The 24883-nt window shown below is 37.8% G+C and overlaps 1 protein-coding gene across 2 annotated transcripts in view; it reads left to right on the top strand.

Annotated features, from left to right (window-relative positions):
• ubash3bb (ubiquitin associated and SH3 domain containing Bb) overlaps nucleotides 1-24883 on the top strand; it is a 56789-nt gene that overhangs the window by 16042 nt on the left and 15864 nt on the right. The window lies entirely within an intron of this gene.

The following is a 24883-nucleotide window of genomic DNA, read 5'->3' as shown; positions in this document are numbered from 1 at the left end:
GATTGAAATGATTGGGGAAGGAAAATAGATTTGATGAGACATTTAATTAGAGGCCTGATTGGATGTGGATATCGCTGGTGTTAAGGAGCGTTTCGTCGAACCAGACAGCAAAACCCGGTTGCACTCCTCAATATTTATGAATTTCACACCGCTGCAATGCATATCCTCGATTTAGCGAATCTTTATTTATTCTTCCTGCACCCAATATACTCTGTAGAAACCCGGCAACATAAAAAAACACAAGAATCTGTTTCCTGAGACTCAGAATGACCGAGCTGATAATGGAGATAAAGCACTGCTCCTACATGATTGCACTTCAATTTCTAACGTTACATGATATCTAATCTATAGCTACACGTAAAGCCAAGTGACGTTTCTTGACAGGAAAAGGCTGCTCAGCCTTCCATGAAGAGGTGCTCACGCATTCTGGATCAGGTCGAAGGCTTTTATATGTAGAGAGAGTAAAACCATTAGACATTAATACTGAGAAAGTGCGCCATTGCCAGAGATGAAGTGATCATTTTCAATTAGTTATCCAGTAATGTACACAAGGTATTGATAATTTTAAATTCTACTCATGTCCTTCAGGAATCAATATGTTGGGCTTGAGAGAAAAGCAACAAGAAAGCTTTAAAAATAGAACTGACTCCACCTCTTGTAAGTTCCCTTCTCAAATACACTGAAGCAGTGGAATAGATCCTAATGAAATAAGTATAATCATGTTCCTCTGTGTCCTCCGGTGCTCCTAATGGCATCTGCAAGATTTCACAAACCGGAGGAAAACAACCAGTCAGAGCTGATCTGGAGTCTGCCGTCCAGCTGCCATCTATGAGAGCCGGCTGTCAATCACTCGCGAACTCCGATCAAACGGTCAAACTAGGCAGCGCTGATCAAATATGAATCAATATTCTGTTACTGTAATGCCTATTTCTCTCCTCAAATGTTTTCAGAAACATCTTGTAGTGTACTCTTCAGCTGTAAAATTAGAAAGTTTATTACCCGGCTGTCATGTTGAGATCAGTTGAGGAAATACCAAGCACCGCCCACCAGCCGGAGCACAGCCAATAGGAACGCTCTCTCTCTGAAATGTCCTGTGATTGGTCAAAGTCATGGGCTAGATTTTTTAAAGCCTGGAAACAGAGCCATGAGGAGGTGCAGAAGTCTACTTTTTGCTCAGAACACTTGAATTACAATATGCTGAAAGGTTATTATGGAATTTTTGCCCAATGATGCCAAAAACTTGTTGCCGAAAGAAGCTTTAATAATAGTTTTCATAATAACCTGTCTTACAGAGTATCATGGTCTTGTTGCTCATTATTATTTCATATAGAGATATATATGTAATTTTTCACTTTCTCTTTTGGCATGAATATACCCAGACTGAAGGATATTGTGTGACTGACAGGTATCACATATTGAAAGCTTCAGTACAAACTAACCACAAAATGTCACATCAGTATCTGTCCTTAGACTTATCTTCCATATTTATTTTAAATTTTAAATCATTTCTTGTGCGTCATTCCATACTAAAACAGCGTCTACTTCTTCATAAAGAGCATTTTCTTTTAGATAAACACAACCACGGTTAATGTTTGATATTTCATTTGTAAGTTGTGGAAGTGGGAAAAAATAAGGCCTGAAGAGGAACGGTTGTTACTATTGAAATTTAAAGCCATCAGTGTGTTAGGAGGGAAGCAGGCTATGGTGGACGGAACCTGCTAAAATAAAAAAAATAAATGAATAAATATTTAAATAAATGACTCAATGAATAAATAAATATGTCAATAAATGTAGCACAAATAATATTAAAAATAAATGTAGCCATTAATTAATTAATAAATTGTCACATAAATTGATATTTCTGTTTTAATAATGACATTTATTTATTTATTGTGTAATTTATTTATTTATTCATTTATTTTTGATTTTGGCAGGTTCCTTCCTCCATAGCAGGCTGAACAAAGTGTTTATTAACAGTATAATGTAATAATATCATAAATATAATCATATAGACTATCAATTGTATTGCCCCTATTTTTATGTCTAATCTCTAAACAATGAAAATGTGAAATCCTTTATGATGATTTGTTACATATGATGACATTTTTTCCTCAAAACATTTTATATTAGGATTCAAAATTGGCTCCAAACTTGAGAACCTATTGTTTAACGCTAAATGTAAGAGATCACTTTGTACACAGATAAGATGGCCTATACTGCGATTAAATAAAAATTTGAGATGAGATGGAAAACAAAGCAGAGCTTTAATGGAACACATTTGACGACGACATTTTAGCAAAAACATTTAAAGAGCTTGGAATAGGATCATATTTGTGTCATGTGTGTGATGTGATGGTAGTTGGTAGATCTCTCCACATTGCCTCGTACGTATTGTTTCTATTCTGTGGTGACCTCGATGTCTTTCAGTGAGCACATTTAGCTCATTAAAGTTCGTGCATGTGCTTCCATATGTTGCACGGGATGACAACGATTGTGTTTAGCGCTCCAGTTGATAAGAGCCCCCTTTTATGCTCTACTCTTGTACAGTGAAATGTTATGTCAAAAAGATGATAATGGTTCGGGTTGTGAGATGTAAATTATTGAACAGGGGGAGAATTTAGTGTAGCAGATAATTGCCCTGTGCAACAAAAAACATCATTTTGTTGTGTGTTTGGTTTCTGAGTTTCAGACAAATATATTTTTCACTAACACAAGATCGTCAGTACTGAATCAGAATCAGATCAGAATCAGATTTATTTGCCAATTACATGTGCACGTACATGGAATTTGACTTTGTTTTTTGCTTTTGTTTTACTTACACAGAAATAGAATGACAGCTATAGGGAAGAGGACAACAAAGCTGGACAAATAAAGGAAAAGAATAGACTGGAGTGCTATGTACAGAAGTATGTGAAAAGATAGGTGTATATATAAATAGTATATAAATATATTAGATAAATAGATTCAGAGAATTTAAAGCTGCATTAATGTATATATATATATATATATATATATATATATACAGTATGTGTTAATGTGAAAGGGGTCTCTGAACTCCACAGCTCCACGCAGCTTTTCAGCCCCTCTTGGCTGATCATTTTTGGTTATATAGCCCTAAATTTACATCACCAGTCAATCTCATCACTAGTTTGCAGCAAAGAAAAGCTCAGATTAACCCACTGACTGAACACTACCAGCCAGGCTCCAGACGGCAAAGTTAGCAACCAGCTGGCGAGGACATTGGAACATCAAGCAGCTAGTAAGCCAGATAATTTCCGCAGGAGTTGGTAGAGACCAATGTAGAGCTACAAGGAGAGTGAATATTGGACTGACATTCATCAGGTGGACAGAAACATGTCTCCAAATGAATGCTCATGTTGCTCCTTGTCTGCTTGATATGAAATTAGACCATTGTTTGCTAGCTTTTTAGCCAGACCCAACCTTGTAAGGGAATAAAATATCAGGGTCTTATTCTGCCCCCAATTGGCCAAGAAATAGATGAATGCAGCTTTAATCGAAGCGATGCAAATTATGTTGGATTTCGTTTTTTGTAGAGCTGTCAATCGATTAAAACATTTAATCACGATTAATCGCATGATTGTCCATAGTTAATCACGATTAATGGCAAATTAATTGCACACTTTTTATCTGTTCAAAATGTACCTTAAAGGGAGATTTGTCAAGTATCAAATACTCTTATCAACATGGGAGTGGACAAATATGCTGCTTTATGCAAATGTGTTTTTATATTTATTATTGGAAATCAGCTAAAAACACAAAACAATGACAGATATTGTCCAGAAACCCTCACAGGTACTGCATTTAGCATAAAAAATATGCTAAAATCATAACATGGCACACTGCAGCCAACAGCCAAAAACAGCTGTCAGTGTGTCAGTGTGCTGACTTGACTATGACTTGCCCCAAACTGCATGTGATTATCATGAAGTATGTAAAGAGGAGACTCGTCAGTACCCATAGAACCCATTTTCATTCACATATCTTGAGGTCACAGGTCAAGGGACCCCTTTGAAAATGGCCATGTTCGTTTTTTCCTCGCCAAAATTCAACATAAGTTTGGAGCGTTATTAAGCTTCCTTCTCGACAAGCTAGTGTGACATGGTTGGTACCAATGGATTCCTCAGGTTTTTTCTAGTTTCATATGGTGCCAGATGATCATCACTCTAGCTTTAAAACAACCTAAAAATCTCAAGTTGCGTTAATGCATTTAAGAAATAATTTGCGTTAAAACAAATTTGCGTTAACGCGTTATTATCGCGTTAACTTTGACAGCCCTAGTGTTTTGGTTTGATCGTGACTGGCCTTATTGCATTCATGATGTAGATTATATTTCTGGACAGAAATGAAGGAACACATTAACAGATTTATTATAGCAGTAGACCTCACAGTGAAGACAGAAATGGCTGGTCCAGTGAGAAAAGTGGCTGATAGGTCAATGCCAAGCTTTTAACAGTGGATTTTCCTGCTCTCCATTAGTGTCTGTGTGTGTGTGTGTGTGTGTGTGTGTGTGTGTGTGAACTAATGTATCTGTGTATGAATATGTGTGCATAATTGGACTCAAATCAGTGAGTGTTGTCTGAACACTGAACACTCTCTGTGGGTTTGGGCGGCTGGAGCGTCTGTAGTCTCTCTCCAGCAAGGACCAATTAGGATTAATGAGTTGGGAGGACAAACGATGCAGAAATGAGTTTTGGAGAAAGATGCTTATTGTTTCCCTGAAGAGGCGAACAAAAAGCTCTAAACCCAGAGTTCATTTTCACCCTGAATAACAAACAAAGGCTGAATCTCCTCTTATTACTGAGCAGATTAGAGTTTTAGCTCTACAAACATTTCCTGGAGGCAGAGCTGGCCCAGAAGCACTATAGTCATTTCACTGCAGAGCCGAAGCTTAACTCTGCTCAAGCTTTTCTCCATCAAGAAAAAACTATGGTTAAAACAAGGGCTGCGGCTATCGATTATTTTAGTAATCGCATATTCTACCAATTTAAGTGCCATATTACATTCTGGCTTTCAAGGCTCCAGACTAACTTTTTTTTTCACCACTGTTCCAAAAATCTATTTCAACTGTCCGAAAGTCAAACCTTCAACAATTCTAAATGTTATCCTTTTACTTTGTTATTGTCATACTGTCATCTATAGTGGTTATTGGCATGAAACACACAATTCAAATTATTAGGAAATAAATGATTTTATTTTTTAATTATTTAATTATTTAAAATTTAAATATTTGCTTTCATTAAAAACATTGTAGTAGCTAGTGTTAGGAAGTTAAACAGGTCATAATTCTTTCTCTAATATCTATTTTATATTGCTGCGAAAACATCTCCTTCAAACAACTGGATTTATTAAAGTTTCTCGCCAAAAACTACATTTTACAAGATTAGATTTGAGCTCATCATGATAAGGTTATAATTTACCTTTGCCCAAAATCATTTTTACTGAATAGACCTTGAAAGCATCATAATGTAACTCAAAGAAACCTCTGTTAACATAAGCTCCATTATTCAGCCAAGCATTAGCTCATGCTGATAGACATATAACTTGGAGTCATTGGAGAGTCAGAGTCTTGCTGCCAATTTTGTATGGAGCCAGAAAGTGGTCAATATTAAATAAATATGTTATTATGAAATAAATCGTCAAATTAATAATGTTCGTAAAAGTGACACAGCTAAAAAAAACACAACAACTAGCTAACTAGCTGTGTACGACAGCGTCGTAGTGGAAGCGTAGCGCCAACCCTGCAGTTCCCCCACCCCACAACCCCACCCCTGGTTAACACTGTTAGCTCTGTCAGCACTGTTGTCATTGTTTAGCTGCTAGCCACAGCTCAGCTGTCGCCATATTGAGAGCCCTGTGGAGGCAATAGATATGCTCTAAATTTAGAATTTAGCACATTTAAAAGCATTGAAAGGCTTTTTTTGTTCTTCAGGTCTTCAATTAAGGTGCCATAATGTTTCAGTTCAACAATAACATAATGAAAGCAGGGTTCGGATCCAGTCCATTCAGACCTGTGGATGGAAATTTAGCAAGAATGATCAGCAGCTAAGTTATATAATTATGTGTACTAGAAACTATTTTCCTGTTGATAAAACTGCGTATCTCTCCAAATGAAATGAGTCATCAGGACAGTGAAAACATAGTGTTCCGCATCTGAATTACAAAAATCACAAGCGAAGTCTATATTTAGCCTCAATCTTTCCAACACCCCCTTAATGGGGTAAATTCAGTGTAAGATCTTGAACGATAATTCTTTGACGAGTAATAATGCAGCTAACTGGCTAGATTTGTATAAGAAGTTAAACTATGACTTTGGTTCTTGTATATACTTTATGATTATATATTTGAGCAAATGTCACATAAAGGGTTAAACATCTACATCCCTGCGTGTTAAACTCAATCATTCATTTGAATGCATTCATGAATACATTTTGTCATAGTGCTTCGTGGTCTTAGTGTGACTGCCTACTTCCCAGCCTATAAATGTTGTCAAGGAGTCAAAGAAGAAAATTCTGGAGAAAAACTTTAAAATTGTCACGAGTTGGCACAAAATATAAGCCAACAGCAGCTTAAATCCAAAAATATCTTTATGGGGATTTGTGCTGATCTTAAGTAACCAGTCTGAGCTGAAGTGTACATGTGTGCTTTTGTCTGGCTGGAGACTCCGTGGAACAATGTACAGTAACACAGGAAAAAGATTATCAGTTCTATTATTGTGACGGAAGTTTGCATCCGCCACACACATCACAATGCTGGCTCAGTATAGAAGCAAAGTCTCTGAGAGCAAACACAAACTTCTGCCAATACAACCAGAGCCACTAAAGCAGCTTAGGAGCAACCTTGAAAAACCACCCATTCACCACACTATCGAGCACACTGCAGAGACTGCTGTCAGGCCTCTCTCTCCTCTGCTGGTATTTTAAGCAGCGGCATGTTGGGCTGGAAGCCGGGCTGTAGTAGTACTAAACATATTTCAACTCACTTTATTCTTTGTATTTGTAGAGTAGAGCCTAGTTAACGGTTTTGACTGACATATCTTTATGAATCATGACATAGGGCTGTCAAAGTTAATGCGATAATAACACTTTAACACAATTTCATTTTAACGCCACTAATTTCTTTAACGCATTAACGCAACTTGACATTTTTAGGTTGTGGCGGGCTCAGTTTTAAAGCTAGAGTGAAGATACTGGCATGAGGGAAACCATGTCATACTAGCTTGTCGTGAAGGAGGCTAAACTCTCGTAAATTTTGGCAAGGAAAAACTGGCCATTCTCAAAGGGGTCCCTTGACCTCCGACCTCAAGATATGTGAATGAAAATGGGTTCTATGGGTACCCACGAGTCTCCCCTTTACAGACATGACCACTTTATGATAATCACATGCAGTTTGGGGCAAATCATAGTCAAGTCAGCACACTGACACACTGACAGCTGTTGGGCTTGAATTTGTCATGTTATGATTTGAGCATATTTTTTATGCTAAATGCAGTACCTGTGAGGGTTTCTGGACAATATTTGTCATTGTTTTGTGTTATTAATTGATTTTCAATAATAAATATATACACACATTTGCATAAAGCAGCATATTTGCCCACTCCCATGTTGATAAGACTATTAAATACTTGACAAATCTCCCTTTAAGGTGAATTTTGAACAGATAGAAAATGTGCAATTAATGTGCGATAAATCGCGATTAAATATTTTAACCTATATAAACATAATATAACCCCCTATGAAGAGAAGATGCCTTTTCTATCTTTTCACAAGAACATGTTACAGTACACACAACTGAAAGGGTTTTCATAATATTTGTGTTTTCATATAATTAGCATAAAGTTGTCACCAGACTATTTCTCTTTCATTTTTAGCAATTGTTTTGGTTCAGGTTAGGTTATATTATATTAATAGATTTAGGTCAGGGTAAGTTATTTCGGTGAAAGTTACACTTCCTGATTTTGTTATAGCATGCATATAGCTCACTCTTGATGTGACCTTTGCTTATCAGGGCCGCCCCCTCTTTCTGTAGTCGATTTGTCATGGTTATATGCTTTTTTTCATGCTGAATGACTCATTTCCAAAAAACGTATAAGCACATCTCTGGTAAACACAAAGTTTAAAGTGCTGTTTTTGTGTGATTCTTCTGGAGAAAGTTAGTTTTACAGATCTGTCGATTAAATCTACTAATCGATTAGTCGGTGGAGGACAGCCCTACTAGAAATTAATATTGACAATATTCAAAAAGGAACAATTAATAAGGGTGGGATTCTCTTCTGTTGTAACCAGGTTAGATAACAAGTTCGTTTCAAGATTTTTTTTTTTGTTGTAGTCATTTGGGTATCACTTTCTAATTAACACCCCTTTACAAATTACTTTATTAACAGTCGAGTTATTAATAAGTAATTTTCCGTTAAAGGGTTTATCACTTTATAATAAGCCAACAGCAAAAGTAAAAAAATTAATCAGGAATTAAAAATGTTAATAAGTCATTAATAAAGGGTTCTTAGAATAATTCCATTGGTCTGCAGTTGTAAAATAATAAGTAATATGTTGTGAATAAATGGATAAATATTTAGTCCAGATGGTCTGCAACACTTCCAGAAGCTAAGGGCAGAGATACGATGTGATGTTCGACCACTCCAAGGCAGGATAAAAAAAACGCCCATCATACAGAGGGAGGAGGCTTGACATTGTTTAAATATGGGGATAAAGATGCATATTTTCAGATATGATAGTGCAGCACCGGATTTTACACATGAAAAGTGCAGCCCAGACGCACAGCAGTTGGTGAAATAGTCATGAAATTGAATGTATTAATCTGTGTACATAGACACGAATTTCCAATTTTTTTTTTTATGGTCAGCACGAAATCAATTTGTGAACCGGGAAGTATAAAGAGCGGTGAACACCGCGTAGGGAAGAGGTCGGGGTGGGTGGGTGTGTCAAAAAACACAGGACTTTTGTTCAGGAGACCGGTGTTTGTGTCCCGTGTGACACAACTAGACAACTAGAAGTCAAAGTTGATTTATTTGTCACATACCTTCCGTACTTTAAGTTACAGCACTTCTGGAGTTAGTTTAATCCAAACCATAAACTTTTCCTGAAGCTAATTAAGTAGTTTGTTGCCTAATCCTAACCAGATTGATCTTTTCCTAACTAAGTAGTTTTATTTTGAAAAGACTGGAGCGGAAATAGACACCTGCGTCACGTGTTGTTGGACATTTATGGGAAAAAAATATGTTGTTGAAAGTCGTGCTGAGCGTCACGAAAAAAAATTGAAAAATTTGTGTCTATGCACACGAATCAAATAGATTAAATTTCATGACTATTTCACGAACTGCCGTGAGCCTGTTGCAAAGTGACAGAAATAGCAAAAACATGCATTCTAGACACTGTAGTCTTATTATATATTAGATCAGTGGTAGGGGAAAAAAAGACTAAAATGTGCTACAGAAAATCTTGTTTATTTTTCAGTCTTTCCCCTTGTCTTTTTATTCTTGTAAAATACTGGACAGTTGTACCTTTTCAGGCCTTAAAATCATTAAATGAAAGTACAACTGCTTACAACTCATGCACACATGCAGCCTTGCACCGAGACGGTTTGGAAGCACTAGACAACACGGAGAGGACCAGAACCCTGTGGTTCTACCTCTGTGGATACTGTGGTGACCTGCCTCACTGATCTGTTTCTGTAAACGTGTGTATATGTGCCTGTTTATATGTTCAAGTCTCCACAGTGTGTGCGTGTGTGGTCGTTTGCCTGTGTGCCTCTTTGTAAATGTGTGTGTGGCTCTTTGTAAACAGGAAGTGTGAGGACGCATGCAGTCAGAGGACACAGAGCCATGGGATTTCCCGCAGCGACAGAGTTGCTCAGCTGAACGAGGCTTCCCGCCAGTGTGTGTGTGTATGTGTGTGTGTGTGTGTTTCCTTTTACATGGGTGGGCCCATTTGTGGTCTGTGTAAATTCAGGACAGCTGATAAACAGCTTGAGACCAAACAGAGAATTTAATTATCACAGTGAAATATATTCATGTGTATTTGTTTCATCTTCTTCATCGAGTTTAGGTTAAATGTTCCCAGCGCATAGTGTGATGTGATCAAGTTTGCAATAGAAGTGTAATCAACCAGACTGTATCATATCCATCAAAGTAGACCAAACTGACTCATTTTTTATTAAAAAGACCAATATGCGTGTGTGAGACATGTGTCAGTGCAGTTGGTGGTTTCAGGGCCTGTTTGCACATGTGTTGCGTTAGTCTGTGGGTGCTGGCGAAACAAATGAAGGTTCAGCAGGTGTCAGACAATGTAGCGACGGAATCCCAAATTAGCTGCCATCCTCGCTGTCCCGACAACTGGCCCTGTCAATTGCTTACTACTAGTTTTTTTTTTTTTGTTTAAAGTGGCAGTAGGCAGTATATTTTTGGCATCATTGGGCAAAAATTCCATAATAACCTTTCAGCATATTATAATATATAAGTGTTCTGATAGAAAACTAGACTTCTGCACCTCCTCATGGCTCTGTTTTCAGGCTTTAAAAAGACGAACCGTGATGGAACACTTTGACTAATCACAGGTCATTTCATTGAGAGAGCGTTCCTATTGGCTTTGCTCCGGTCATGTGACCAGAACTTGGCGTTCCTTCACCAGATTTCACAATGGCGGCAGCGTCACGAACTTTCTCATTTTACAGCTAAACCGTGCACTACAAGATGATTCTGAAAACATTTGAAGTGAGAAATAGGCATTACAGTAACATAATATTAATTCATATTTGAATCAGCGCTGCCTATTTTGACCGTTTGGTCGGCGTTCGCGTTTGATGGACAGCAGACCTCAGATCAGCTCTGACCGGTTGTTTTCCTCCGGTCTGTGAAATCTTGCAGATGCCATTAGCAGCACCGGAGGACACGGAGGCACATGATTTTTTTCCGATTACCTGTTTCATGTACTACTGTCACGATATAGCGAACGTTTTATAATAATAACTTTTTAATCATATTTGCTCCAATCTCGCCATTGTTGTGAAAGAATCCCCTTCAGGGCGATGAGAGACCAGCATCGCCCTGTCGGGGATTCTTTCACATCAATGAACGGCTCGCTGTACATTATCCCTTACTCAATACATATCTCACTTGTGAATTTTGAAGCCTTTACGTGTCATAAAAGTGGCTAAATGAGACTACTAAACGTCATCACGCCGACTCGTCTGACTTTACAGCCTCGTTGTGTTTATACTCGCGCTCATGCCAAAGTGTTGTAGTTTGTCTTTAGCCTAACGTTAGCTTTTTACTTCTGGTGATTGCATTCAAATTTAAAAAATCATAGAAGTGGTGAGAGAGAGGGGCGACATGCGGAAACGACAGCAGGTCAGATTCGAACCTTGGCTGCCGCGGTTGGACTCAGCCTTGTTATATGGGTGCCTGCTCTTCCAACTGAGCTATCGGGGTGCCCACATAGAAGTTTTCAATTGTAAAGATTATCTTTCTGAACAAAACATGTAAGAATCATAAACATGTGTTTGCCACAGAGCTTATTTCCTGCAATAATCCAAAACCCAATGGATCAATCCCATTTGCTTTTTGTCGAGGGAACCAGGGCGACGCTAACTTTGGTCTATAAAAATACGTCATCCTTGCACCACTGTATGTGCTCGAGTGGAAGTGAACTGCAGCCTACTGACAGCTGCCACATGAAGTAGAAGACAAGTGTTGCTGGCTGAAGCCTCACTGGGGCCTCAAGCAGAATTTAATTTCACCCCATCAACCTGCTGCATCTTATGGTCACACAACAGCCCGACATTTGTGCTGTACAGTGCAGTATGTGCACAATGCCACGCATAGCCGGCTCTGTTGCGATGTGAAGTGACTTTATTGGTGCTGTTAATCAGGACAGATGCTAGAAACACAGCAATCTCTACATCAGGATATGGAGTAAAAAAAAAAAATACCAGTTTTTTACATTTCATAATGCTCCACCAAATGGATGACTATATTAAAAAAATATATTTATTAAAAAATGTTAAAAATGAATTGCTATGAAATTATAAGGATGTCTGAGGATCCTCCCCGACCAAAACTAGAACATGTCAGCATATCAGTGACATTGTATTTCTGTGGCATTTTGGTCAGATTACACACTCGTAATGCATGAATATGAACAAATCATTTTTTTCCAATGTGATATGGGAATATTTTACTCGACACCATCTGATGTGTTTGTTTGTAAAACCTGCAGTGTACCGGCAATTTAGTTCTGTTTTATGGCTTTCTATTTTGACCAAGGAATAATTATGCAATTGTCTCATTATTATTATTATTATTATTATTATTATTATTATTATTATTATTATTATTATTATTATTATTAATAATAATAATAATAATATTATTATTATTTTATTTTATTTTTTTATGAACAGCTTCAGGCCAAAAATAGTAGGAACATATCTGCCTCATCAGTCAGACATTTATTTAAATACCTTAAAAGAGCACTCCACTCTATCGTCTTTTTTATTCCACGCATTTGTCTTGTCAAAAACCAGATGCCTACATTACCCACAATTCAACACGACCACCGACAGTTTGGTCGTAAATTTGGATGCGTTATGCTCGTAGCGGTTAATGTAGCCTCTAGCCTCGAGCAGAGCCGATGAGTGGGCTATACAGAGGTCTGGTAAGCTCACTTCTTTCTAACTCAACACTTCCAGATTTGTTTCATTTTCAAACTTGTAGTCTTCAGCCCCAACCGACGCTTTATCAGACTTTGCACAGCTCCCTCTGGAGACATTAAAGCCTTTCTTTCTTTCTTTCTTTTTTATCACATATGCACTCCCCAACACCTGTGAACACACTTTGATGTGGCAGATCGGTGGAACTCCCCTTTAAGACTTTACATTTGCAATAGAGATCACCTAATCTGATCACCTGATTTGTGACATGTGTATACCTCCTTTATGACACATCTCTGATTCACAGTTTATTTCTTCAGGTGAATTTGGAACATTTTGGGGATTACGAGTGGTGTGGAAAATAAATGACTAAAGATGTGGGCACAAAATAAGTAAAGGTAAGCCCAGGTTTCCTTGTGTTGATAGGAGGCGGTTTCTTTTTCTCAGTGAGTCATCGTACTCCATCAAAGAAACGAGCCCCACTACATAATAGATGCAGGATGTCTGACGTCTGATTGAATAATCAATGGAAATACTGAACGTCTGTCCCCCTGACCAAAATAATGAAATTACAATATAGACAATCCAAATTACAAAAAGGAATGTGAACATATATACGAAGAAGATGGATCTGGGAGGATATGAAGCAGCTTCCAGGTGTCACCAAACAGAACCTGAGCCACACGACCCCCTCACCACCATGGAGACCTGCGAAGAGTATACAGGCTACGCAAGCACACGAGAAGCACAACTGAAGCACATCATTCACTCAGATAGGAGAATGAAACAAACAGAGAGAGAAAGAGACAAGAGGAGAGGCTGAATCTCCTGGAGGACTGAGATCCAGATCCAACATGTGGAATGAGGCACCGACAGCCAAGAGAGAGAGAGAGAGAGAGAGAGAGAGAGAGAGAGAGAGAGAGAGAGAGGCCCACAGCTGTGCTGGTGGGACACAAACAAACAGAGAGTTATTGAGATGCAGCGGTTTATAGTGAGCAGTAAATTGAGATTTCGGACACTTACTAACCATCGTCATTTTTGCATCATCCGTGACGAAGTGTAGAGTGTTTGAAGAAGGTAAAACCAGATCAGTAAACCAGAACACACAGACTCTGTCACCACTTCCCTTCGCTTTCATTCTAAAGCTTTTACCATTGTTCATGTCAATGCGTCCTCTACTTCTCTGTATATTTAGTTCATTCTAAAGCGTACCTATTGTGTTTTTAGGCCATGCTGTAATGTACCTATAGTTTTAAAGTTAAACATTATGCGCTGTGTGATGTGTATAGGTCTGAGCAGTGTTGTGTGTTGCGTGGGCGTGTTGCGCGCTGCCTATAGTCTGTGTCTCTTCCTGTCTCTGAGAGTCGAGCAGTTAACAGAGGATCTCTCTACGGTTGGAAAAGTTGCTTTCACATCTCTGTGGGCGAGAGAGAGCAAGTGGTTTTCTCACAATAAATGCCTCAAGATGATAGCTCTGTATGGGTTCATTAAACACAGTGTACATATTCTCAAATTGTTACTTAAGCTGAAGTAGAAGTATTTTTCAGCCAGAAAATGATTGTAATGTGTGCATATAATGGTAATGTTTCAGAAGATGATTTTGACCAGTGAGTGGATACATCAGCTTAAGGGGAAACAAACCAGTGCAGTATTCAACAGTCTGTATTTAGTTTGATGTTTTTTTTTTCTATTTTCATTACTGATGAGGAAAAATCATCATCAAGGGACATTTTCCTACAAAGACCTTCTATTCAAACGGCTCTCAACCCACACTGTGTTCTGTATACTCACAGGTGGAGAGCCTCTAAGAGTTTGTGTTGGGACCGTCAGGCTGTGAAACAGCTGTAGAGCAGTTGTTCTATCATGGGGCTGCAGGGAGTGGCAACCGCCACAATTTGACAAATACACGGGGCCGATATTGGCCTTTGTAATACCATTTTGATATTCAGAGCTGCAACTGGGGATTATGTTCATTATCGATTAATTGACAAATTATTTTGCACTCTCACATGCACTAAAGGCCCGGCTGTGTAAACAAAGCACAGAAAAGTTTAGTGGCAACACACAGAGAAGGAGAGCGACTTCATTCTCTGCTCATGTAGACATTACTCAAGAATATCTTTACATAGCAAATAGACATTTGATGCTATATTAATGCTTTGAACCTTTAATTAGCAGTTTCCAGTGTATATTTACACTTAATATATTTAACTAATACTATATACTAATTGAATAAATACATAAATAATTAAATATATCAGTATTTCTAGGGGGAAAAGATCAAATATTTTTTTTTTAAATTGAGACTTTATTTTTTGTGTTTTGGGTGGGGCTAGCACTTGGAGGGGGGCTTGTATGGCGGAACCTGCCAAAATCAAAAACAAATAAATAAATGCCTCGAAATAAATATGTCATTAAATGTAGCAAAATTATTGAAAAAATAAATGTAGTTATTAATTAATTGATAAAATGTGACATAAAATTAATATTTCTGTTTTAATTTGCTTTATTTTTCATCTTTCTATTAATTCCCTTATTTATTTACTCGTTCTGTTTCATTTTCCCTTTTTTATTTATTTATGTATTTATTTTTATTCATTTTAAAATGTATTTATTTATTTTTTGTTTGTTCGTTTATTTTGCATTTATTTACTTTTGCATTTATTGTATTATTTATTTATGTATTTATTTATTTCTACCCGATTTTCCCTTTGCATTTCACCCTTTATTTATTTCCCAAAACGTATTTATTTCTGTAATCTTTTCTTTATACATTTCTTTACACATTTCTTTTTATACTTCTTTATGCATTTCTGCCTCATTATGCAAATTGGGGAGCTGTCACTCAACATGTGTCATCATGTGTGCATGAACGGCGTCTTCTGCTTATCAACTCCAGTCTTCATTCCCGGCTCCGTAGTCATATGCCTGGCTCCGTACAGAGGGTCATCGGTTAAATTAAACAGAAGAGTAAATAAATAAAGGAATTAATATGAAGATATATAAATAAAGAAGCAAATTAAAACAGAAATATCAATTTATGTCACATTTCCTCAATTAATTAATGGCTACATTTATTTTTAAAATTTTTGCTATATTTAATGACATATTTATTTATTGAGTCATTTATTTATTCATTCATTTGTTTTGATTTTGGCACGTTCCGTCCTCCATAGAGCTTGTGGCTCGTGACCTCAGAGTTAGTGAATAACTGGCTACGGCCCTGTGTACAAATACAAGTTGTGGAGTTGTTAGAAGGCAGGTTATTTTGAAGCTAGCAGTTCAGTATTAGCCCACATTGTTGAAACCCTAGTGATATTTCTTATTGCCAAGAAGATACTATACTGCTGTTTCTTACACCGACCAGCTGAAGTTAGCTTCAAAGCAAACTTAATTTGCTTTGATGCTTCATGCATGTTCGTCACTACTTTTGGCCTGTCATTTTCTGGCCCGTAATTTGTGGCTATATAGTCGTAGTGTATAAGTAGTGTTATCTTTGGGAAACTGGATTTGACCAGCAGTCTTCTAACAAACTAGAAATGTAGCAATCAAAAGCAGCAGAAGACACTCACTACTCTAGTTTGCATTTATTGAAACATGTCAGCTCTTCGAGTGTCCCTCAGGTGCTTTTCCGAGACCGAGTTTCTGTACGACCCAGGGTAAATGAGATAAAGAAATCCCGGTTGTGAAGATATTTCTGTTGACGGCTTCGTTTTATGCCGGGACTGCGACTGCAAGCCCCTGACTTCTTCTGCTCAGCAGCATTAAACAGAGCAGAGTCTCGAGGGTTGAAAGCGTGTGCAGAGTTGCACCATCATCATGAAGACTGAAGGAGTGGTGAGTAGCTGGCCTTTGAGGCTTTAGCGAGGCAGCTCTCTGTGTTCCCACCAGACCTAACTGATCACTCCCTGCTTTGATCAACAGACCTCAGGCCAGGCTGCTCCACCGTCAGCTCCTCTCTGAACACATTAGGCTTTATTTCCAAAAAAAGCTCCTCACTGTGTTTACATCGGGTTCCTCCTCGAGTCCCCACTAGCCTCTAATCGACATGTTTGACTCAGCTTAGGGCTCGCCTTATGACACAACAGCCCACAGCTATGGAAACCCTGAGAGGCAACAGCAGAAAAAAGGAGATGTGGGTTGTCACGGGGAATCCAAATAGACACGTTTTGTCAGTTTCTTTCTGTTCTTGTAGTTATTTTGAAGCCATGATTCAGAAACAGGATCAAAACTGAAAAATAATCACACCAACTACCCTTGTTTGTTTGCAATTACAGTTGTCTTGCATATAAATAATCCCCTACACAACACTGAAGGTAGGAACTAAAATTAATCCACAGGGGACTAGAAGTAATCTTGTAAAACATGCGGAGCAAAGGTCATTCAGTTACAAAGAATCACGTCAATATGTGGCGGTAAACAACAATGTAAAATCATAACTGAGAGACTAAAAATAAACTATATGCCAATTATTGTATTAATTAAATAGTTTTGAACATCTTCTCAGAGCAATATATTTTTTTTAAATCTAAAAAATAAACATAAGACTTAAAACACAATGTTATAATGGTCAGTTTACTCGTCATTGAGAGTACCACTCAACCCGTGAGAACAGTTTTATAGTATATTCTGTGGCTCTGGAATATGGAGGACGAAACCTGCCAATATAAAAAATAAATGAATAAATGACTCGATAAATATGTTATTAAATGTAGCAAAATAATAATAAATGTAGCCATTAATTAATTGATCAAATGTGACATAAATTGATATTTCTGTTTTAATTTGCTTCTCTATTTATTTATTTATTTTTGCACTTATTTCTATTTATTTTATATTAATTTTTAAATGTGTGTTTTTATTTATTTATTTATCTATTTCTGCACAATTTATTTCCCCTAACTTCTTTATTTATGTATTCTTTTTCTTTATACATTTCTTTTTACGTTTCTTTATAGCTTTATAGCATTAGGAATACATAAATAAGTAAATATAAATTAAATAAATACATTTAAACATTAATATAAATAAATAAATACATAAATAAAAGGGAAAATTAAACAGAAGAGCAAAAATGAATAAGGGAATTAAAACAAAGATAAATAAAGAAAGAAAGAAAGAAACTAATTAAAACAGAAATATCAATTTTTGTCACAGTTTATCCATAATTAATGGATACATTTATTTCTAATATTGTTTTTGCTACATTTAATGACATTTATTTATTCATTGAGTCATTTATTCATTTATTAGGTTGGCTTGAGACTTCAACGATTTGACCTGCACTACAAACTGGTGGCGTAAAGTCTGAAAAATGAGGACATTTACCAGGCAGGGAATGTCTAATGAATGATGCTACTGAGATGCATTATGGGACATAAAAGTCAGGATACCTCGGCCTCTGCTGCTTTGATTTTGACCATTTTTTTTCTTTATTTGTCTCTCACAAGTCCCCTAACCTTGAGTAGCCCTTTAATCCATCACATTATAACCACGTACAGTTCATAGTTGCTAACAATGGCTCATCCTTGTGTTTTTTTTTTGCATTTTTACACATTGAATTTGACCAAAGCTTTAAGGAAAACATCAGTAGCAAAAACGCACCCGGAGTGAAGAACCACAAAATGTGATATATTGCACCACCGAGATGATTTGCTTATTGAGGCAAGTTATGCAATACCACACGTCCTTGTGTGATATGTCTCGTTTAGATTCAGTAACTGCTTACACCACATTTAGCAGCTATAAGTGCAGCTGAACACTAACAGTACTCGCTCAGTCTCACGCAGTGTTGTGGTGGAACTTTGGCTCATTCCTCGATATATAAATCCATTTCAGCTCTGTGACATTTGTTTGCTTTCAAGCAGGAGTTGCTTGTACAAGCTCTGGATTTTTTAGACTTTGTTGTTCCAAAAACTGTACATTTCTTGATCTTCTTCAGCCATTCTGATGTATAATTTATGGTTTGTTTTAGATGGTTGTCATGCCGACCCTGTGTTGCTGCAAATTCAGCCTATGAACTCGATGTCTGATGTGATTCTGCAGAGTTCTGTCATATAGCCTAGAGGGGCAGAATCATGAGGTGATTGAAAGTTATACAAGTCTTGGTGAAGCGAAGCATCTGCAAACTGTGACACCGCTGCCACCACATGCGAGGGGTATTATCGTGGAATGCAGTGTTTGCTTTTCACCAGACATAACAGGGGGCTGTGCCAGCCGCAAATATTCAGTTGTGACTCATCTGTTCATTGAGCATCTTCCCAGAAGTCCTCAGAATAAGTGCAGAGTGTTGTTCACATATTTGACACTCACATTTGTCTCACTACGCCATGTTTTCTGCCTTGCTATTATTATTCTCGTCTTTCTGAGAGTGTTGTAATGAACTCAGGCTAGAGAAGTCGGCAGAGAAGTCTTGACGATGATGATGAAGGTTTTTCTGTAACTTCCTGGATGATTGAACACATTTTTCTTGGAAACAAGTTGAAAATACAGAATCTAGTGCAACGATTAATGGCGTACTTTCTGCTTCTGGACAATATTTTTGTAATTTGGTGAGTCTTAGGATTGTCCTTGGAGCCATTTTTCAGACTCACAGGTGTCAGCATGTTCACTCTTGAGAGCTGCGAGACTTTCATTTGATCATGGTATGATTTGAATCTACAGCATATGTGCTAACAACCTCAACCACATTTGTGACTCCTGGGTGTGGTTGGTGAGGAACTGGTCATAACTTGTGTCATTGTGAGATTATATATATCTACTATGACGAATATTCTAATGATTTGCCTACCTAATGTCAAGAAATGTTTTTGTCTATGGCTTATTTTCTGTCTCCATCTTTTCATCTACATCTTAGAAACTAAGTGCTCATCCAATCCAATCAGCGTTGAAAAAAGTGTCTATCTATCTATCTATCTATCTATCTATCTATCTATCTATCTATATATGCACACACACATTAGGGCTGTCAATCGATTAAAATATTGAATCGCAATTAATTGCATGATAGTCCATAGTTAATCGCGATTAATCGCAAATTAATCGCACATTTTTGTATCTGTTCAAAATGTAACTTAAAGGGAGATTTGTCAAGTATTCTTATCAACATGGGAGTGGGTAAATATGCTGCTTTATGCAAATGTATGTATATATTTATTGTTGGAAATCAATTATTAACACAAAACAATGACAGATATTGTCCAGAAACCCTCACAGGTACTGCATTTAGCATAAGAATATGCTCAAATCATAACATGGCAAACTGCAGCCCAACAGGCAACAACAGCTGTCAGTGTGTCAGTGTGCTGACTTGACTATGACTTGCCCCAAACTGCATGTGATTATCATAAAGTGTCTCATATGGAGACTCGTGGGTACCCATAGAACCCATTTTCATTTACATATCTTGAGGTCAGAGGTAAAGGGACCCCTTTGAAAATGGTCATGCCAGTTTTTCCTCGCCAAAATTTAGCGTAAGTTTGGAGCGTTATTTACGCCAGATGCCCTTCCTGATGCAACCCTCCCCTTTTGTCTTAGGACCGGCACTGAGAATACACTAGCTTGTGTATCCCCAGTGGCTGGTTATGGAATAACAGTCTGATCTTACATTTTTCTTTATCATACTTATAATGCTATAGAGGATTAAAGTTCATTAGAGCAAACACTGTCGGCTCCTGTAGTTTTGGTTCGGGGAAGGATTAAAAAAGACGGAAAATTTAGCTGTTTTGTACTTATCATTTTAAAATTCATATTTTAAAGTAATTTCTCACGCAGCAACTTTTTCCATCCACGCAGCGAGTCCCTTTTTCTGTTGAACTGTACATTTCTCACGACCAACAAGAGGAAGATTGTCTCCTCTGCTTTCAGTTATGACTGACTAATAACGACTACTGTGGTCATCACGGCATATTTCATAGGTCATCGATGCTTGTCTAGTGACACGTAGCATCTACATCATGGAATAATACTGTTGTTTAGGGATGATACTGTCACCTTTAAGCAGTATGGATTATATTTATGGTTGTCTGTAATACTATTTCTTATAAATTAAAATGACATTTGAGTGAATATCTACAGTAAATGACACTCTGCTTGTCTTGCACATTGACTAACACGGTGACAAAGTGAATGACATATGTATCACAGGACCCACTTCTCCTTTCCAGTAATTTCTCACGGTTGTGAAAGCCTTTCAGTCAGATATATCGTATCGTCATTAACGCTAAATGTAATCCAGGTGTTAGTATGTGGCAGAGTCTCCTTTTGTGTTCTCCATCTCTGACTTGATTTACTGTTTGTTGGTGTGTGTGGGTGTGAGCTGACGTGGTTTAAGGCCCTTCCTTAAACAGCTTCCTTCAGCCGCTGCTTCTCGCTCTCTCTTCCTTCTTTCTGATTCTCTCACACACACACACACACACACACACACACACACACACACACACACACACACACATGAGATGGTATGTAGGTCTACACTTGTGGGACACAGCAGCTTCATAAAACCCGAGCAGCCGCTACCACACGATTGAGCCGACTCTGATGTCTCTGCCCGTCTCCGTTGTGGTCAGAAGCGCTTCTTGCTGAGCTCACTGTGGTGAAGTCGAATCTGTCTTAGTAGATACGATTTGTGTATACAGACCAGTTTTACTTTGACCTTCCAGTACAAGTGTGGTTTCAAAAAAAATCTGGTTTGCCCTCTGCTGATGTGACACATATGCAAACAGATTGAGTCTGTAAAAACACCTTATCCTGCCTGCTAGGTGATTCACGCTGTAAGGGTTTCAGTGGAGGGTTTTAGTGTCCCGTGAAGGTCTGATGCAGTTACAACCTGAGAAGAATAAACTCCAGGCAAAACAGATATATTCATCACCATCAAGTTACATTAAAAAAATATCAAAACTGATATAAAATCCTGTATTTGTCAAACACATATCAACATCTTTATAAGTCTTCTATGGGAAAGCATACTTTTAGATTTCTTTTCAACACACAATTTTATCAATAACAACCTGTTAAAATGTAATGTCTTTTTTCAGTTTTTATAAAATTACAATTATTATAATAGTGTTAAAGGCGGGGCGTCTCGGTAGCTCACCTGGTAAAGTGTAAAACCAAAATGATACAGATTATTGGCACACAATATAAACCCAACCTGAGAACCACTGACCCCTTATAAGGGGTCGCAAAATATCACAGGGGGTGCGCCAAGATTTGTGTGCTCTGTCAAAATTCGATTTGCACATTTATAACTAAAATCCCAATAACCCACTTATAATAATAAGACAATTTATACAAAAGTCTGTATATAAAACTATTTAAAAATATATATTTTTTTGCTATACTTAGTAGGCCACATTCTGTTTAGCCTCGGTATTTCTGCACAGTTGCAGATAAAGATCAGGCTACACTAATATTAGTATTATACTTGTAGTGTTAGATTCCAGTGGTCGCTGCGTAGGATTGTTCTGACTTGTGTGATCCAAACATTTCCAATAACTCCCAAAGTGTTGTAAAGTCCAAAAGTCAACATTTATTGAAAAAAGGTACGAAATATTCAGTCCATATTTGTTGGCGTTTAGCCTTTCAAAAACAGCTCAGCTTTTCTTAGATACAAGAAAAATCATTGCTTTTCAATCAAAGCACATTTGCAGCCACCTTCGAAGTATAATAATCCAATCCTAATAGATTGTCAGCATGCAGTCATTAATGCTCACATATACACACACCTCTCTGTAGCAGCTCCAGCCGTCCCATCCCTCAGGAACAACATCTCATGCCTCTCGTGCTGAGGAAGCAGCTTGCTCCCCAAAGACGAAAACCGCATTAGCATGTACGAGCTCTTATCTTCTGAGTGGCAGCTAATTAGATTCTGCAGCTCTAATATGAATAATCTGATCTGCCTTTTTCCTTCTCCTGCTTATCAGCCAAGCCTCCAGGTGTTGCTGAGGTAAGGACGGAGGCGTGAATGGAAGGAAATCGACGTTCTCTGTGCTTCTTTAATCTCTGTTAATGCATTACGCATCCCGGCTAATTAAAACACGTGCGATTGCCATGGCAAAATCAGAACCGAGGCGTCTGCCTTCATCGTGAGCTGCAACCTTTGTTAGTTTGGTGAAATCGGGACTTAAATGTCTTCATCAGAAAGCTGTTTGAAGCCAATTAGTCCAGCATTCACACTGCTCTCTTTTGAGGGGTTGTGAAAAGTGTTTGGCTTTCTGGGACTGACTGACTGATCAGTCTTCAATTGTTCAGCCAGGGAATGCAGAAACACATGATTAGAAAATCTTAATATGCACTGTGAGGTTCTTCACTGAAGACATAACACACTTCAAATGTACAAATAACCCTTTGACAAGTAACTGGGCGTCCCACGTTATGGTTAAGAGGAGTCATCAACAAGAGTCCTTCTTAAGAGAGGAATCTATGCTAATGTCTTCCTGCACATGCTATGTATCATCCTACCCGTTGCGTTGAGCGAGCTTACGAGGAACTGACACCTCCTCTGACTCGCCATCCATTATTGTTGTTCTGCCCCCAGACTTTGCTGGCCAGTAATCTGTGCGTTGCTCACACTTCGTCTTTCTCAGTTCTTGGTGTGACATAAATTACTCATTGACACACTCTGATCTTTCCGATCACAGGGTGGGAGCGGAAATAAAAAAATTATAAAAAAATGTCCTGCTTGAACGAACGGTGTGTCACATTTAGGGGGATCTACTGGCAGAAATATAATAATAATAATAATAATAAGTGTGTTAACTTTAGTGTATTATCACCTGAAAGAAGAAGAATCATTGCGGTTTTGTTACCTTTTGTCTACCGTACAGTGACCAGACTGTACCGGTTTCAAGCTGATGTGTCCCGAGTCCCGACACATATCTGTAAAACACTCAAATGTCCCGTTTTCAACAGTCACTAACAAATTGTCCCGGTTTTCACCACAATTGAAATAATGATATTATACTTACATAGACGTTTTGATGCTGCGCGCGGTCAAGCCACAATTATGCACGGACACGGAAGATCCTGATTTCATTTAGTGCAGTTTTGCTCTACAGAGAGTTTCAGTGTCTTTAATCTCATTGTTTTGGTGTTAAGGCCTCCAACTTTACTGTATGGTTCAAACTCACCATCTTATCAACCTCGTTTCCAGCAGCAGGCAACTGTTTTCAGAGAAAAAGCTCTAAGATTACATTAAGACATCAAGACCTTGAGGAACACCATAAAAAAAAAAGCCATGCTGGGATTTGGTATTACAAACTTTTGACATTTAGAGATTTCTGCAAGGATTGCATTTTTCGGTGATTGGATGGCGAGCATTTCTGTTCTGGAAACTGCTCAGAAACCCCCCTATTTCAACATACCTAGGAATGCTCTAGGTCTCTAGTTAGTGGCTTTAAAGTTTCATGAGGCTGTGATTACCCTAGAGGTACAGTAAGGTCAAGTTTAAAAAAATGGTCTCACTACAATGAAATGGCTACTACAGTATGGGGACTAACATCATCACAAATGAATACAATTGAATCCACAAGAGTCTCAGCTCTATAGTAATACCCAATTTATGCAATTCCAAGACTGTTTAGGGACCTCAGTATGCAGAAATATTCAAACACATCATTTTTAGAAGAGGTGAAAGTAACACATTTATACTGCATTCAAAATTTGCCCCAAACTGCATGTGATTATCATAAAGTGGGCATGTCTATAAAGGGGAGACTCGTGGGTACCCATAGAACCCATTTTTATTCACATATTTTGAGGTCAGAGTTCAAGGGACTCCTTTGAAAGTGGCCATGCCAGCTTTTCCTCGCCAAAATTTAACAAAATTGAACTGAACCTGCTACAGCCTGTGAAAGACAGTAAAGCGGGTCTCAGGGGGTTAGAGGCTATAACTGGTGAACACAGTGGATCATTTAGCTGCTTAAGAGCCAGATATTTCCCTCAGGAGTTGGTGTAGACTAAAACAGAGTTGGAAAGAGAGTGAATATCACTCGTATATTAATCAGATGGACACAAACAGCTAATGTTACTTTACTGACTTCAACAAATGTTTAGATATAAAAGCTCATACAAGACAATCATTTTACCAAGGACAGAAAAGTGTAGTTCCCTATTTCCTGCAAATGCAGTCTTCTCTAAGCTTTAAATAATGAGCGAGGAGAAAAGTGCATTTCCATTTGACATTGTGGTGTTTTTCTCT

This window comes from Sebastes fasciatus, chromosome 7, assembly GCF_043250625.1.
Source record: "Sebastes fasciatus isolate fSebFas1 chromosome 7, fSebFas1.pri, whole genome shotgun sequence".
Lineage (NCBI taxonomy): Eukaryota > Metazoa > Chordata > Actinopteri > Perciformes > Sebastidae > Sebastes > Sebastes fasciatus.
The sequence above is the reverse complement of the archived record's forward strand: the minus strand, read 5'-3'. Positions and strand labels throughout refer to the sequence as shown.